Source organism: Camelus bactrianus, chromosome 10 (assembly GCF_048773025.1).
Source record: "Camelus bactrianus isolate YW-2024 breed Bactrian camel chromosome 10, ASM4877302v1, whole genome shotgun sequence".
Lineage (NCBI taxonomy): Eukaryota > Metazoa > Chordata > Mammalia > Artiodactyla > Camelidae > Camelus > Camelus bactrianus.
Window position 1 is genome coordinate 70,889,590 of NC_133548.1, and position 18,158 is coordinate 70,907,747.

Here is an 18,158-nt window from a genome sequence, read left to right on the forward strand (position 1 = left end):
TAATGCAAAAAATATCTCAGATGGGAAACAGAAACAATAAAAGTGAACCAAGTTCTAGATTTGCTAAATTATTATCTAAAATGACAAAAAAAAAAAAACAAAAACCCAAAACACCCATACAGGATATACTTAACAATAGAATAGAGATGACAGATAAATATTAAGTAAACTTGAAGGTGGATCAAAAGAAATTATCCAATCTCATGTACAGAGGGAAAAAATAAGATGGATTTACCTTAGGTACTTGTGGGAACCATACAAAAAAGTATAACATACATGTAATTGAGTTTCCAAAAGTAGATTAGAAAGGGACTAAGTCAGAAAATTTTCTGAAGAAATACATTCTAAAATTTCCCAAATTTAATGAAAACATCAATTTATAGGTCCATGAAGTGCAGTGAAAACGAGGGACTATTAATATAAATAGAGCCACGTATATAGGCACGTCACAGTTAAACTGTGGATAGCTAAAGATAGAGAGAAAATCTTGAAAGCAGCACGAGAAAAATGTGTTGCCTACAGAATGGCAATTTGAATGACTACAGATTTGTCATTCGTAACCATGAAGGCCTGAGGACAGTGGAACAATGTCTTCAAAGTGGAAGAGGAAAAAAAAAATACTGTCAACTCAGAATCCTATGTTCAGTAAAAAAAACATTTCTCAACAATAAAGCAAAACCAAGACTTTTTAGATAAATAAAATAAAGATCTTCTCTACAAGAAATGATCAAGGTAGTTCTTCAGGCTGAAAGGAGATACAGTCAGATGGAAAATGGATCTGCAGAAAGGAATGAAGACCTTTGAAAATAAAAAATACACGGGCAAATCTAAAAGGTTTATTTTTATCCTTCTCTTTCTTTTATACATATAATGTTCACAGAAAAAAATTATAACATTTTATTTTGGATTTTAAGACAGCTGTAGAGGTAATATATATAAAATGACAACTATAAAAGGATAGTGGGGTGATAAACCTACAGGTTGCAAAGTTTACTTGAAATGGTACATTATTAACTCCAAGTAATTGCAAGTAATTGTAATTCCTTAGTAACTACTAACACATCATGTCAAGAAATACATCAAGAAGGCCAATGGATAAATGAAAACAAAATTATCTCATTCCTACCAACACCGTCCCCACCAGTTAATTGAAATAACAGGAAAGGAGGAAAAAAAAAAAAAAAGGTGGGGGGAAAACACTGGATAGAAACAAAACAAACAGTAAAATAAAATTCAACCATATCAATAATTACATCAAACTTTAACAGATGTTAATGGACTATAATAGCTCTAATTAAATGGCAGAAACTATAAGAATGGATAAAAAGATAACTTCCAAACTGTATGATATTAATAAGAGAGGCATGTTAAATATAAAGACATAGATATATTGAATGTAAATTGAAAAAGGACATATTGTGCAAAACAATAAGCATAGAAAGGCTTTAATGACTGTATTAACATCAGATAAAGTAGAATTCTAAGTAGAGGGTATTATCAAAGATAAAGTCAGACATACCTAATAAAAATAGGGTCAATTTCTCAGGAAAACATATCACTTTGCCTCCCAACAGTCACACCCTAACATACATATCCTCCAGCTCAGGCCATATGTGAGCCTTCTGATGTTTTATTTCCAAAGAGGTAAGGTATATCACACAATATAAATTCATATAGTTATGCTGATACGCAACATTCCACAGCATTCAGGTACTTGTATACTAGAAGAAAAAAATTCTCAAAATAGATCAGAGATTTTGTGCTTTCAAATATCTCGCAGTGGTAGGCGAACATCCTTTCCGTTAGTCCCCATTAGCCCATCAACCCAGAGATACAAATACCTTAATTTTTATAGCAAAGTATTATAACAAAGGCGATTTTAATGAACAACTTTTGCAAGATTTGTACAAAGAAACCATAGGAAATAAAGATGGACCTCCTGAAATTGGTAGAATCTTTCACACAGATGCATTTAATTGCTGAGATTGTGCACCTAAGAAAAATACGATGTTTGTTTTGCAGCTCATGTTGTCACTTACTATTGCAAAGTCTCCATGCTGTACTTAAATTCAGATACTGCAGAAAATAATGAGGAAACCTATTTGCTCTCTTTCAGAGAAAACTATTCAGATACAGAAACAAATACACAGTTATTATTAGGGAGGTCAAAATTGTATGAAATTCCATACACTTTTCTCAGGCCTTTATTTTCTGAGCAAAGAACAAAAGGGAGAAAATAGAATGAAGGTTGAAGACATTCAAATGCGCTACATTTTCTGTAAGGTCTAGAACTTTCTATAAAGTCTAGAACTTTCTATAAGGTCTAGAACTTTGTTTACTCTACATAGTGCCCAAGAACGCCTGGGGTCAAAGCTCTTTTGCACAGGAAGCTTTTAAATTTTGCTGCTGCTGGGTTTCTCTCTCAGACAACCTATTTCAGAATTGTTGCAAGAAGAGCATTGGACATTGATAATTTAGATAAGTATTCTAGGTGATTCTAACTTGATGCCAGGGTTTAGAACCATTGCTCTAGGAATTTTATGAGAAGATTCTCATTTTATTTGATTGTAGATGTATGAATTTAAGTAACTTTGGATTCAGTTTTGCACCTTCTGTAACATTAACATCACAGCTTTTTTTTTTTTTTTTTATCACCATCACAAGTAGCAGACACTGCCACGCTTTTGATGGGATTTCCAACGCCTTTAAATGTCACTCTACATATAGGTAAAGTAGGTGAAGGTTGAGGTAGGCACTGCCAACATTACTTAGTTTCCCTGCATTCCTTCTTGAGAAGTAGGTGCTTGGGAGATTTCACAGTAGTCCTGATTTTCTCAAAAGAAATCAGAGGCTAAGCCTAGGAGCCTTCAATACTGTTGCGCCCGGAATCTTGCACCGTATTAAACCTTTAGATTAATCAGCGAGAAGACGTTCAGATTGCTTCCTGCCATCTGCTTGCTCTAGCCAAATTCTTTCATGCTCAGGTTAGTCATTTATCAACAGCCCACAAAAAGGAAGCTCTTGACTAATACACTGTTCCGGTTCATCGTTCCTCCAAATAAATAAACGCAAATGCTGCAAACCTCTAAATAAATGATAAGCAAATATTTGCAACCTGAATCCAAATACTATGGCGGAACATGCAAGCCTCCAGTCTCCCTTTTTCTTGCCGCTAGGCAACTCGGTTATAATAGATCTTTCTAATCTGCAGAGTCTGTTGCTAAAACTGCTGAAATGAAGTCCCTGATGCTATGGAATGAACTTTGAGATAGTGTGATAACGTTTAGCTTGTGTGCAAGGAACTGTTAAATCTAAATCCTATCTAAACTAAACCTTTTTAATTCACTCACCTAAATGGGAGACTCTTTAGCTATTGCATTTCTCGACTAGGCAGTGGTAGAGTTGAGAGGTGTTAACAATTGACTTTTTCCTGGATTTATTGTGATTTGTGGAGCACAGAACAGAAAACGCTGACTAAAACTTAGCTGCATGCCGGCGGCCCGTTAGACACGTTGACTTAATAACCTAAACAGATGTACACCCAGGGTGAATAGGATCTCATAAACACCATTTTGGTAAAAATGCATACATTTTATACATCTCTGAGTAAAGCCTCCCACGGTGATCCATTACACCGCTCAAAGGTTTAGCCTTTTGTCGGACATAAAAAAAAAAAGTTTTGCTTCCAAAATGAAGTGCGTTTCTTTTGTGTATGCTGTGGGAGCTGAACAGATTTCTGGATTAATTATTTACAAGCCATTTATGAGTTGGGATATTCAAATTTCAAAGCAGAGGCTCAGAAAATATAATTGTATCAATTACTTCATGTTATTTTGATTTTTTTCGCAGGAGGAACGTTATCATTCGAGACATTTATTTTCCTTTTTCCTATTTCTTCAACACTGTGAATAAAGATGTAGACTCACTCTGAAGAAGTCACTGCAATTTTGTTTTCTTTCGCTGTGAACACCCAAGCTTTGTTTTTAATACCCACATATCATCCTGTACAACAGTGCAGCTTGATACAGTATTCCCCTGAGAAAGGAAAATGGTGTCTGGAATTCTATTGCTCAATATTTCCTGAGTTTAAAATATGTTTCTAATCTGGTAAAAGCCAAATGATTCAGCTTTGTTTAGTGATTATCTCCATTCCAACGGTTGTAAAATATTTGGCAAGATTTTTTTCCAATGTATAAAAGTGAATCTTGAGATGATTTATTTCCATGCTTTGTGTGATTGGAACAAAGCTTTCAGACATTTTATAATCACTGATATTTCTATAAATAGATCATTACAGTCTGCTGTTTTTATTAAAAGCGATGGCCTGTATTCTTTTGGGAATCTGTCCTCCTTTCATTAACAGAAAGAAATAATCTTACAGATGTAATCACCTGCATTTAATGAAATAACAGTAAGTCACTGTGTGTGGGGCTTAATACTCTTCGTGGGAAGGAAGGTGGCTATTGAGTAGATTGTATTTTCCATTTAATTCTCACTTTCCATTGAATGTGCATCAGAAGCAGGGTCCATAACAGCAGAAAAAGACACCTTCAAAGAGCTTATGTTTTCAAAGGAAAGATGTACAGAAAAAGGGAAAACGCTTACCTTGGCTGAATTGTACCATTCGCCTACCTTGAGGGTACACGCCTTCCTTCATCACACTTTTATAAAGTGTCTGACCCGGTACCAAGCTTTAATATGATGATGGAAGTAAGGCCCCAGAGGTCAGCTCTAGGAAGCCTGGGCTTGAACGGTTAGAACTAGGATCATTTTTTTGGTTGGAATAGAACAATCTAAATAATTTATTCACGAAAGGGTAGACTTCGGAATATGTATTGTCCTGGTATCTTTCTGTTCCCAGAAACAGTCTACTGAATTCAATGCCTTACACATGACAATGGCAGGCTGTAGTTATTTTTAAAGAATGTTTTTATGTATAATATCATACATATAAAATCTTGCAACCTTTAGATGTTATATTTGCAGATTAATAGGCCAACACGAATATACCAGTGGTAAGTGAAGTCTAAAAATTGCTTAGCCATTTAGAAAGGCAGAGAACCTGAAGGCAGATGCCTGAACCAAGAAGGGAATTCTAGACACTGAAGACACACACTTTAGATATGTGAGCCTCATGCCTCCCAATGGCCATTGCTATGGCGTCCCCACTTGGCTCTACCTTCTCCAGAAGTGTTCACCATATTTCTAGCCTGTCTTTTTTAATTTCCTTAATGTAATTATAGCTTAATCTTCCCATGTTTCTGACTCTTGACCTTGCTTTCTAACAATGACCTTGTTGAGTGTCTCAATTTTGGTATTCTTCAGTTTTAATTGATTTCTAACTATACCTAATCTAAAACAAATGGTAAAACATCTTGATAATGGCAGTGATGATGATGATGATGGAAGAGACAGTTTGCGACCCAGAGATTGTAATGACTTGCATGTAAGATATTTAATTTTTACATTAAGTCTGTAAGGCTGACATTTTTAGTATCATTTTTAAGAAGAAACAAGAAGACATTAGATAAGATTAAATAAATTGCCCAAACTTATATAATTGATACACGTTGAAACTGAGATTTTAGTTTGACTCACAATCTTGTGCTCCTGCCTGCTGTGAAACTCTCCTCCCTAAGTAGAATTTACTAAGTGATAACTGTGTGTCAGGCATGTATCACCTGTTTCAGATGTTACATTTATATATAAAAAGACCGCCAGGAATATACCGGTAGTAAGTGGATTATTTTCATGTCTTTCTTTTGTCAATCCCTGCGTGGGACTGAATTTTCTATACATAGCATTGCCTACTTGTGACACAGGCTCAAAGAGTAGGACTTTTTAAGATATTTCTGGAATGACACTCCTTGGGCATTCAATGCCATCCAACTCCTGATTGCTAAGTTGAATTACTGAATACCCTCTTGCTTTTTTATTCCTAATTCTAGACTCTTGTGAAATTCTAGAATGCATAATGAATTTAGTAAGCCAAAGGACATAATGTAATTGTGGTTTGGGGGCTTTAGATGAACATACATACACATTTGTGCATATGTGTGTGCATGTGCACAAGTGTATGAATATGTATACATATGTGTGCCCATACTTCTATAGGACACACACACAGAGTCTTTATCGAAGAATTACATAAGCTACTTAAATGTTAAAATGTCAAAGTGTTACTGACTATTCAGATTTTTCTTTTACTTAAAAAAATGTCTTACTTGCCTGGCATGTACTATATATGAATGGTTTTTGACAGGTTATATTCATCATGACAATTAGTAATACAGCTAAATCAGTCACAATACACAAACAGCACTGGAAAAAAAATTGCCCATATAAGAATTGATTGAAATTTATGAAAAGAAAACATTAATCAACATTTAAATCAAATGAGAATATACTTCAAGGGAACAGTAAAGTCAATTTTTTTTGGTAGGAAGATATAGGTAGGAAGAAATAACGTGAAATCAGTCTCTCTCTCTCTCTCTCTCTCCTTCTTCAAGAATAAAATGTGAAACCTTTGGGCTAAGGTTACAGTGTCCATTGTAACCACCTACCCAATTTCCTGGAACCATTTTCTTCTGTAAATAAGAGCTCAACTCACTGACCCTATTATGGGAAAACGAAAAGAGAAGAGCCAAGTGTGTTTATTCCAGGGCACTAAGCTATAGACTTCCGCAAACATGCCCAAGTGATGCTTTCCCTCGAGAGTTCCCCCCTACTGGCCCTAGCGGTCTCTAGCTCTCTAGATTTTACCTTCTCCCTCCTTCTCCCTCTCTGCCTCTTCCTCTCCCCTCCACACTCCTTCTCTAACTCTTTCCCCCCACTCCCCACCATGAGCGTGTGTGTCCACTCATCAATATTGCCTGCATTGCGTTAATCTGGAAATTGTTCTTTATCTGTCATTGCTGTAAATACACTCTTAGGAAAAATAATTTCAATAATCATTCATGTACATATTCTCAAGTTTCTAGGAATCTAGAACCTAGAAATGTGCGCACTTTAATAAACTGACAAACTAAAGAATGAGAGAAAGAGAGAGGGAGGGAGAGGAATACAGGGAGAGAAAAGGGGAGAGAGAGTACACTGAGCGAATTAATCCAAATAATGGCCAACGTGTGTGCAATTGATGTATTGTTATATGTTCTGTGTATCTGGTATGTCCTTTTCAAGTTTAAGATTTAAATTCCTGACTGGGAGATTCAATTACATGCTGATAAATCCCTAAGTAGCAAATGCCTTTTCAATGGAAATTTCTGTTCAGTAAAACTATTTATAAGTCCCAGTAGGAGGCCAATTTATTTCCATGAATATTTGCTGCAATACAGGCCCCGTGCAATGGGACAATTTAACCAAGTTCTTGAATACACTATGCTTAGTTCTCTGCTTAGGAAACTCAGATTCTATTCAACAGACAGCATACATTTAAAATTGAAATACATATATAATATTCAGTTAGGATGTTAGTAGAATATTATGTTCTTGTTCTTTTTGCCATGGGTGTTATCTTCTCCTGATTTTAAAATTGTTTTCACAATAGCAATGTATTGTTGAGGTTAAGAGTGTGAGCTTGGAGGTCAGAATGATATGAGGTCACAATTTACCTCGTGATTTTCAGCAAATTTCTTAATCACACTACACTTCACATTTCTCGTTTGTTCATAGAGGTAATAAATGCAGAGAGCACATTGGGCTGTGGTAAGAATTACTATTACTTAAATTAGCATCACTTAACTAAGCAATTACCATAGGTTTGCAAGTTTTATCCTCAAAAAGTCTTATTAGTTTAGGTGTTTTATCACCCTTATATTACAAATTAGCAATTGAATCTTAAAGACTGTAATTTTCTGAGGCCACAAAGCTAATAAGAGTGAATTTGTGACTTAGGCCCATGGAGATGATTTTCTCTCACCCACTCAGAAATATTCCATCATGAGATCACTGATGTGCGCACAGTGTTTGACGTCTGATGAGTGCTCAGTAAATGCTAGCTACAGTTTATCTGTTCACCATTTTCAGATGGATATTATTACTAATAAGAGGTTCTCCTTCAATTTTATGTTGATTTATTCAATAAATAGATATTGAGTGCCTACTATTATTCTAAGCATTTTTTTTTTTATTCTGGGAAAACTAAAGCAAAGAAAGTAAACTAAACTCCTTATCTGATGGAGTTTATGTTAGTTGCATTCTAGTATGTGTGTGTGGGGGTGGGTATACAAAAATAAGGTATGTAGGTTGTATATACAGTATAGTAAATGATGATAAATAATAAAGTACATATAAGGAATATAAATAATAAAAATAATAGTACAAGATAGAGGAATAGTAAATGTCAGAGTGTGCGACTTTAAATTATGGAATGCTTATAATTATTGGAACGGGTCCTTATAAGCCTCAATTTCTTCATTCAGGGCCAGAATAGAAATATTTACCCTGAAAATCCTAAGAAACCACATGAGAATCAAACAAACAAACAAAAACATATGAATGTGCTTTGAAAATTATATGACACTACTAAAATTGTTAATACAACTTAAACTATTAAGGACCTCAACACTTTATAATAACTATAGGTTAATTCTATACGTTTTTGAAAAAATATGACATATCCAATGTCGGATAAGTGTTGCATCTTGTATTTAATTTGCAGCAAAATTTAGGAAGAGGGACTCTAGGAAAACCAGAAGCTTTAGGAAAAGCTAAAATATGATGGACATAGAAGTTAAGTGAGAGGGATGTTTGAGTGAGAAGGTAATATCCTTCATTGCATCTACGTTCAGCAAAATTTTATAATTTAACTAGTTATACAGTATAATATATACCCACAGGCGACTCTCATGGTGCTACCGTACCAAATCAAACTTCTGGGTTTCGTGACTTTCTGCATTTTATATTTGCAGTTTCCTTAATGTAACTTGGAAAGTATTCCCCTAGGGGTCAGACCTCTCTCAACTCATACCATGACTTCGGCAGACAATTTCTTTCCGAGGTAGTAGATTTCTTTTTCTGGAAAATTAAATGTTAGAAAAAAGAAGTAGAACTGAATACTTCCATGGACCATATGAAAAGTGAAATTGGAAGTCGGTGACCCACAGGAAATCGTGGCTCTGACAACTGCCATGATTGTGCCTGTACCCCCATTCTTCACGACCATCCAGGATCAGCTTCTGTTAGAATTGGTGCCACAGTCATATTATGGGGTGTAGCCTGGGAAGGGAACTGGCTTAGTTGGTGTTTGTCTGCTTGGCGGCATCTGACTGTTGAGGTAGAGGTTAGGTACAGGAGAGCATGTGGACAGACTTTTTTTAGGTCAGCTCAAGGAAGGATGGCATGAATATAAAGCACACAGTCAGAGAAACAAAGCAGGAAGCAAAACAGCTGGAAATTCATAGAAACTAACAAAGACAGCAAGAGGGTCAGGAATCCAGATTTGCAGCAAGGGGATGTTGGCCAGTAACTCTGGTCACAACAATGAGAGACTGGCATGGAAAAAGGATGTTTTAATCAACTCAACAATCTGTCCAAGCCTGAGAATTTCTTAATCTACTTTCTGTTTTGAAGAGAACAAAATCCCGTGTAGCTCCAGCTCACAGGACAGCAACCTGCCTGCAAAAAGCTGTCATAGAGCTGTCAGAGCATCACGTCTCCTTATGCTTCACAAATCCTGGCACCCTATTCTTCAGAGCTTCAGCTGTCACTGGTGGGTGAAATTGGAAGAAGTGGATGAACAGAGAGTCTAGTGATGTTCTCCCTTCTCCAACTTTTGGGGGAAAAAAATACTTTGAAACTCACTTTCGAAGTGATTTCAAAGTGCTACTGCGTCTTCCGGCTTTAGCGATTTGTCAGCATTGGGACTGTGGGAAGATGGCAAATGCTCACCTCTGCAGAGTTAGGGTGCGCTGAGATAAGGTGGGGAATGTGAGCGCATCAGAGAGGAGACTGAATAGATATCTGCTGTAAGAGTTAAGAGCTACCTATTTAATCCTGATTTTGCATCAGCTCCTTGGGCTTCAATACACAATGTCAATCTCCCACGAGCTGAGTGTTTAAAAAAATCTGACTCATTACTTTCCTTTTTAAGTCTCTTCTTCCTCGTCCTTTTACTTCTCCCAGGTGCCCTCTCTTAATTACTAGAACCACCAACCATTCAGGTTGAGACAAACTTGGGCATTATCTTGGATTATTTTTTCAGCCTCACACAATTATTAAAGTACCGAGTCCTGTCAATTTTACCTTTTAAGGAGAGTCCCATCTTTCTTCACCTACCAATGCCCAGCACTAGGGCTCTAGTTCAAGCTTTTTTTTTTTTTTAACGTCTTTTCTTTGGAGTACTGCACTTGACTTGCGACTTGGAGTAATTCAACTATGCATCTCCCTACTAAACCTATTCAATACCTCAACATCTCATGATATCTACAGGTTAAAATCTAAGTTAACTAACATGGTTCCAACAAACTACCTATAATTTTCCAAATGCTTTGTACTTCACTCTGTACCAGCTGCATCTTCCGCATTGAATATTCATTCACTTTTCACCTAATGACCGACTATTTATCCTTCAAGACATCAAAGTATATTCTCCTTGATTCTTCCATCTCAAATAAAGATGGTGACTTCCTCCATTGTGTTGTCTCCATATTTGGTACTTAACTTCCAATGTGGAATCACTATACTCTGTTATAACCACTTATTTATGTATGCTTCCCCTTCTAGACTACGTGTAAAGGACTTGAGAGCAGATATCATATATCATGACTTTAAATGTTAAACATTCTTTAGCATCTTTGTATAGTAGGTTCTCAGTGTTCTCTATTGAAAGGAGTTACCCTAGATTTCTTTCATTCCATTTTTAAAGACAAATTATATCACCCAACATACATTATTTTGTCAACTTTAATGTGGTCTAACAACCATACTATATAGAATTTTCTGTTTGCTTCAAATGAATAAAGATTCCTTTTCATATCCAAATACACAAACTGGTTTTAAAGGTTCAGAGTACTTAATTCATGACGCACACACACACAAACACACACACACACATATATATATAAAATATATGATATGTGTGTATATGTGTATTCTGAAATAAAGGTCTTTTACTTCCTATGGAAGAAAAAAAAGACCAGAATTCCTCAAAACTTTCAAGGTCATCAAAAACAAGTAAAATCTAAACAACTATCACAACCAAGGGGACATGGCAACTACATGCAATTTGATATTCTGCAGTGAATCATGGACAAAAGGACATTAGGTAAATACTAAAAAAAATATGAATAAACTATGGACTTTATCTAATAACATCACATTGCTATTTTTTTTCAGTTTTTACCAAAAAATCAATCAACTTCACTAATGTGTGTGGGAAACTGGACGAGGGTTAGATAAGAACTCTTTGTAGTATCTTTGAATTCTTCTTGAAATAGAAAACTGTTCTAAAAATAAAGGCTATTAATTATTTCAGAATTAAGGTGAAGTAAATACTTTTTCAGACCAGAAATATCTAATAGAATTAGCTGTCAGCAGACTTGCATAAAGGGCATGTAAAAAGAAGTTTTTCAGGCAGAAGAAATATGATACCAGATATTTGGATCCACACAAAGAATAAGAATTTCAAAGACTGTTAAAAATGGAGGTAAATATAAAAGACATTTTTCCTTTCCCTAAATTCTCAAAATGGCATTTAATTGTTGAAACTGTAAATAGTTAACACAACAATTAGATGTTTTTAGTGAGTGTAAATATAAATGACGTGACGGCACAACAAAAACAATGGGAGACAGAAATAAAAAATGTTTGCTCCTATATTGTGAACAAGGTAGTATAGTATCTTTTTAAAATTAGGCAGTAATACACGAAAGGTGCATATTGTAAACCCTAGGACAACAACTAAAAAAATTAGGCAGTGGTATATAACTAATAAGCTAATAATAAACTAAAAATACAAATTGATTGATTCAAAGCTAGGTAGAAAAAATTAACAAGCAAAAAGAATATGGGGCATAAGTAGAAAACGATAAGAAAAAGTGATAAATATATATCCAAACATACCAACAAGCTTTAAAACATGTCAGTTAAGGGGGAGGGTATAGCTCAATTGGTAGAGCGCATGGTTAGTATGCACAAGGTACTGGGTTCAATTCCCCAGTGCCTCCTCTAAAACATAAATAAATAAATAAACCTAATTACCTCCCCCTACAAAATAAAATAAAGATTTTTAAAAAAAGAATAAAAATTAAAAAAAAAATGTCAGTTAAGAGGCAAAGATTGTCAGATTGGGGAAAAAAAAAACTATGTAACTGCTATATATTGTCTAAAAAAATCCATTTTTTTTTTAAATTTAAAAAATTATTAAGTTTTTTAGAGCTCAGATCCCCACCCCCCCTTTGAGCAATGCCTTCAACAGAAAGAACCCTGCAGTATAATGATGTTACATTTACATTAGGATTCTGTTCTATTTACTGTTACAACTGACCACGGCCAACAGTTCCTGGGGAGATAGAAGCCAAAAGACCCCCAACAACTGGGGGGGGGTGTTTTATCTTCCAAGAAACCAATTTTAAACATACAGATGTACGGAAGTGAAAAACCAAAGATTATACAAACATACCATGCAAGTACCAAAATCAAGAGAATGCTGAAGTGACTTTATTAACGTAAGATGAAAGAGATTTAAGATCAAGGAATAGAAGTAAGATAGACTAACAGGAACCAGACCTACTCTCCTCCCCGAAACAGACATTCACAAGCACACATCATACAAAGTAATAGTTTCAAGGCAGGACATCTGAAAATTAAGGACAGTGATCCGTCAGTGGCTGGAAAAATGTGAGGTGGGTCCAGGGATCTCCCATTCCTTGAGAGGGTTTCTAGGTAGGAACTTCAGAGAGTAGGATATTCGGAACCGTCTTGCCCCAGTGGTGGGTAATAATCACCCCAGCCTAAACACAGCGCTGGTGGCAAGATTATCTTCTTCACCAAACTCCAAACAGGCTCCTCTGATCCCCTTTCTTGCCTAAGCCTTAATTTTGGCTTCTAAAGGCTTAAACAAAACACTAACAAAGCTTCTAACAGTCTCCAGGCTGCATCCCTCGGATGCCTCTAGCCCCTCTTAAGTGCCTACCTAAGTAGGAAAACTCAAGGTTACCAAAAGAAGTTACTGCTGAAGATTGTGACCCTGTCTTCCAGCCTCCGTGAGACGGTGGAACCCTAAGCTCAGTAAGCACCAGTGAGCATGCCCAGGTGAGTTTCACATGGACCCACCCTTCCCGCCTATGTTTAGTAGGTTTTCACGTCCCTGGTTCTGCTGAGGCCACTTTCACACGCCCTCACTCTCCCTTTAAAGTGCTCAGTCAACTCTGGACGAATCAAAGTTGAGTTCACTTCACATTGGACTCCTTTCCCCGTTGCAACAGCATATTACTGCCTGAAGTCTGCTCTTGGTAGGTAATCCGGTGAGGACTCACTCTTTGCAAGGAGCCCCCAGATGCAGGCTCCTGCACACATCCTCTCGAACGGGCTTGGTAGCTCTTCCTGGGAGAACTGTGATGCGGGAGGACACTGCAGGGATCAAAAGCCTAACTCTGGAACATGACCCTGTTGACGTTCTTGGGACCCTGACTGTCAGTGTCGAGGTCAAGACCAATGTCCTCTTTAATGATCCTCAGAAGGTGGGATTACCTGTGAAGAAGGAAGTGGCTGGCTTCTGGGTTAAAATCCTGTGTGTAAAACAGATTGGGAGCTGCATTTATGACATCTGTGATATACTTGGAAGCTTAATTCTCCCTGCCCAGAACCCCCGCACACCTGTGGGCTTCCCTGCCACTGTCCCTTCAAAGAAGGCACCTACTCAAGGCCCAGGACTGATTTCATGCTGCCTGACCTGGAGCTGCCCAGCTGGCTTGGCACCAGGAGGTACCAGACCCAGAGCATCCTGAGCCCCAGCAGGAAGCATCTGGGTTGTATCAAGATCTCTGCCTCCCTGACGGGCAGATAAGGTGCCCCCGCCGCAACAGAGTGAAGGAGGTGTGAGGAGGGCACCCTCTTCCTCTGCTTTATGTTGGCGAAGGCCAAATTTTGCTCCCTGGCCTTTATCAATCCCTTTTCAACAATGACAACGCTCCCCTCGCTGAAAGTCATTTTATGCCAACTACAACATTTTTAGGAGGGGACGAGCAGCACTAACCTAAGGGAGAATGAGGATGGTGATCTCTGAGAGCCCAGAACCTCTGCTGAGCTGGCCGCTGCATTTTCCCCCTCACCCACATGGCTTTCCAAGAACTTAACTTGTTTTATAAGTAGTCAAGGAATGGGACTAATGCATCTTATGCCCCCAAGTTCAGACTAACCCAGTCTTGGCTTCCTGAAGCACCTTTATGGTTTTCTCATTGGTTTTATTTTATTTTTGAGTGTCCCTAGCTGACCTAAAGACAGAATGAGAGTATTAACACTTTTCATTTTACTGCAACCCTATCTTTCAATGAAAGATCAAAAGCAGTTGATCTGTGTCTATCCATCCATTAATGTCTATGGTTAATTTAGTGTTCTTCTCTAGGCTTGCCCAGTCAACAGTGGGGCCCAGTGTACCCTGGAGAAGCAGGGTCTGTGATAGGAGAGATACCTGAGAATGCTCTGTGTGTTTAAGGTCTGCGAACTCAGGTGCCTGCAGGGCCAAGCACAAGGCATCAGTGAGTGATGAGGACCGCCACCTTGCTGCATCTGACTTGTCTTCCATTATTCCTTTGTGTAACAGCACTGATTGGAGGCAGTCGCTGCCCACTGGTGTTATAATCAGGGATGTGGGGACTGGGTGAGTTGGAAAGGGGGCATCCAGTCCATAGGAGCAGCTGCTGTCGAGCTATAGCCAGTAAGTACCACATAAGAATGTGGGTCCAGCATTGCCAAATATCCTCAATTGTATTTTTCCCTTAGAGAAACCGGAAGTTCAGATTTTTACATAAAATCAGTTTTTAAATATTGGCAATGAATTATTTTTTGAAACACTGAACAGGCAGAAGGGGTCAAACAGACTTGTCAGTCGGAAAGTCTGACTCATGGGTGGCCAGTTTGTGACCTTGGTGGTAAGAACATTCATGTCTTGTCCTTTTGGCCTGGAGTCAGCTCCTTCAGCACTGTTTCTCCCTCCAATGGGCCACATTTGCCATGCTTGACCCTAGAAGTTTCCTCCAGTGTTGGGGGGTAGAGGCGGCCTCAGAGCTGTGAGCTTGGGGATGGCGAGGCTGCCTGCCTTGGTCTTGGAGCACTGCCAGGGTGAGTGGGGCAGACGCTGAAGAGCTGGACTCGCCAGCAGCTGCTCCGTGGAGCAGGGATCCAGTGAAGAGAGATGGACTCATGCCAGGTGGGTTTGTTCACCATCCGGTCTGTCCTCCTGTGACTATGCTCTCACTCATGGCCAGCCCCGGGGCTGTGGACTTAACATGAAGCCGGAATGGTAGTAAATCTTTCAACTTGCTGAGAATTCCTTAAAAAAAAGAAAAAAATATATGTGTGTGTGTGTGTGTGTGTGTGTGTGTGTGTGTATGTGTATATATATATATATATATATATATATATATATATATATATATATATATATATATATTCTAATCACTTCAACTAATGCTGGCTTCATTTATGTTTGATGCTGGTCCAGCCAGACATGGAGCAGAAAACTGAAGGAAGTAGAGAGTAGGGCATGTTGATGTTGGGGTGAAAGCATCTGAGGCAGAAGAGAGAGGGCAATATGCAGGCACAATGGTGAGGTGAGCCTGGCGTGAGGTTGGAGAAGGCTGAAGTTGAGGGAGCGCAGGAGACGCTGAGGTCCTTGCATGGGCTTTGGCTTTAAGCAAATGAATCTGGAGCCATCTGAGGCTTTTAAGTATATCAGCACATCTTCTGATTTCATTTTAAAAGAATAACTCTTAACTGATTTGAGAGTAGAACATAGTAGAGGGTGGAGACGAAAGCAGAGTGAAACAAATTGGAAAAATTCTGAGGAAAGATGATTCTGTTTTAGACCAGATATGTAGAAACAGAAGAGATTAGTTCAGATTTTAGATATATATATATATTATATATATATATTTTAAAGGCAGGTATAGCTCATAGATTAGATGTGGATTTGGAGAGAAATCTTAGTGTCAAGGATGTTTCTAAGGAATTCACCTAAATAAACAGAAGGGTCAATTTATCATTTACTGAGAGGGAAGACAATTGGAGGGGAAGGTAAAGGAGACAACAAAAGCTTATTATGAACCTTTGTTTTATTTAATTTTCCCATTTTTTATTGACGCATAGTTGATTTACAATTTATGTTAGTTTCTGGTATATAACAGTGATTCCGTTATACATGTATATGTACATACAAGTCTTTTCATATTCTGTTTCGTTACAAGTTAATAAAAGTTTTGCACTTGGACTAGACAGAAAAGTGGAGACGTTAAATATATGGTTGATATACAATGTCTGGAGTCCAGGAGTAGAGCTATAAATCCGAGAACCATCAAATGTGTATATGTGTGTGTATTTGCACGATAAGGATAAATAAAATAAACAAGGGGGTGAATACAGAAAGAGAAACAAACAAGAAGGATTGAAAACTGAGAGACCTACATCACTTTAAAATTTAGTCGTCAGGGAGCTGAGGAAGACTCAGCCAGAGGACTGCAGACAATTTAGGAAAATGTGAAGGCCTGGAATCTAGGTGAACTGAAAGATTTATTTTAAAGAAGAGGGCTTGATAAACTGTGTCATATGCTGCCACTAAGTCAGGAAAGCTGAGGCTTGACAGTTCAAAGTGTTTGATAAGGTGGAGGTCATTGCTAATATACATAAGGGCATTTTTGGTGGAGCAGTAGGACAGGAGAGCCTGATGTGAGGGGGTTTATTGACAAAGTGGGAGGAGATAAAATGCATAATAAACATAATAGATCATTTCATCTATCAAAGGGAGAAGAGAAGTAAACCATTTAGCAGAGATTTGCTTATCAAAGTGATCAGTTCACTACAGTGATTATCTAATTGTCAATACAAATAAAATATATTTTACAGACTAGGAGCTTAGCAAATGGATAGGTTGCTGGCATATTTCAGTACCCAGTGCCTTGAGTAGGCTTTGAATTTGATGAATGATCAATTGGCATTTGATATTAATAAATAATTTTAAAATATTTGAAGGCATAAGGTAAATAAGTGTATAATTGTGGGGACAGGCAGGGCTAAAACTTTTACAAGTAAATGGAAGAAACTGCCCCACACATGTAGAAAATGAGCCTCTGTTTATGTTCATAAATATAACATGAATTGGACGGGATTAGGCATCTAAGGAGATGATTTAGGTGTACTTTGCTGGCATATTTAATTTGAGTCACATTGGCTGTCTAATATAGCCATAACTTAATCTAAAGAAATGTTAACTTTTAGACAAAATATGCTCAAAATAATGAAGTCGACAAGTTGTGTTTTTACTGTGCAAATTACGGTTTGTAGTAGTTAAAATCAGCTGCATCAGGCACTTTTTGAGTATGAATAATCAAAGTTTAAAAGGGGATTAATTTTAAAATGTCTTTGACATCAGCTCAAAATTCCCCTGCATTAATTCTCATGTTTTTCAAACTAATGACTTAATGCAAGTTTTGGAAACTTACAGGGGATAATTGAATCCTATTTGCATGAATACCGAACAGGGCGTCCCTGACTTGTGTTTGACAAGCTTCCAACACTGATCCACGGGAAGTAGATAATTAATCAGAAAATAAAACACCTCTTTTCTTAGGAAGCACAACGCATGCTATGCAAAATAGAGCACAAAATTTGGGGAATAATGTTTATCTTTTAAATGTTGAATGTTAGTTTTAAATTCAGCTATAATTCAAATCCTTTAGAGTATATGAATATCAAAAACTCTGAATCTAAGCGAAAATGTTTTGCTTGAGCATATTCTTTGGGGTCTGAGATAGTGAAAGTTTTTTGTCAAAGAGATATGTTTGCCATCCTCTATAATACTGTTGAAAATTATGTTGACAGAGGATCTTTGTTTTATTTAATTTTTCCATTTTTTATTGAAGCATAGTTGATTTACAATGTTAGTTAGTTTCTGGTATATAACATAGTGATTCGGTTATACATGTATATGTACATACATAGTCTTT

The 18,158-nt window shown here is 37.3% G+C and overlaps 1 pseudogene; it reads left to right on the forward strand.

The window, feature by feature from the left end:
• Window positions 1-13,495: 13,495 nt before the first annotated feature.
• LOC105067603 (ganglioside GM2 activator pseudogene) lies at window positions 13,496-14,005 on the forward strand (annotated as a pseudogene).
• The last annotated feature ends 4,153 nt before the right edge of the window (window positions 14,006-18,158 follow it).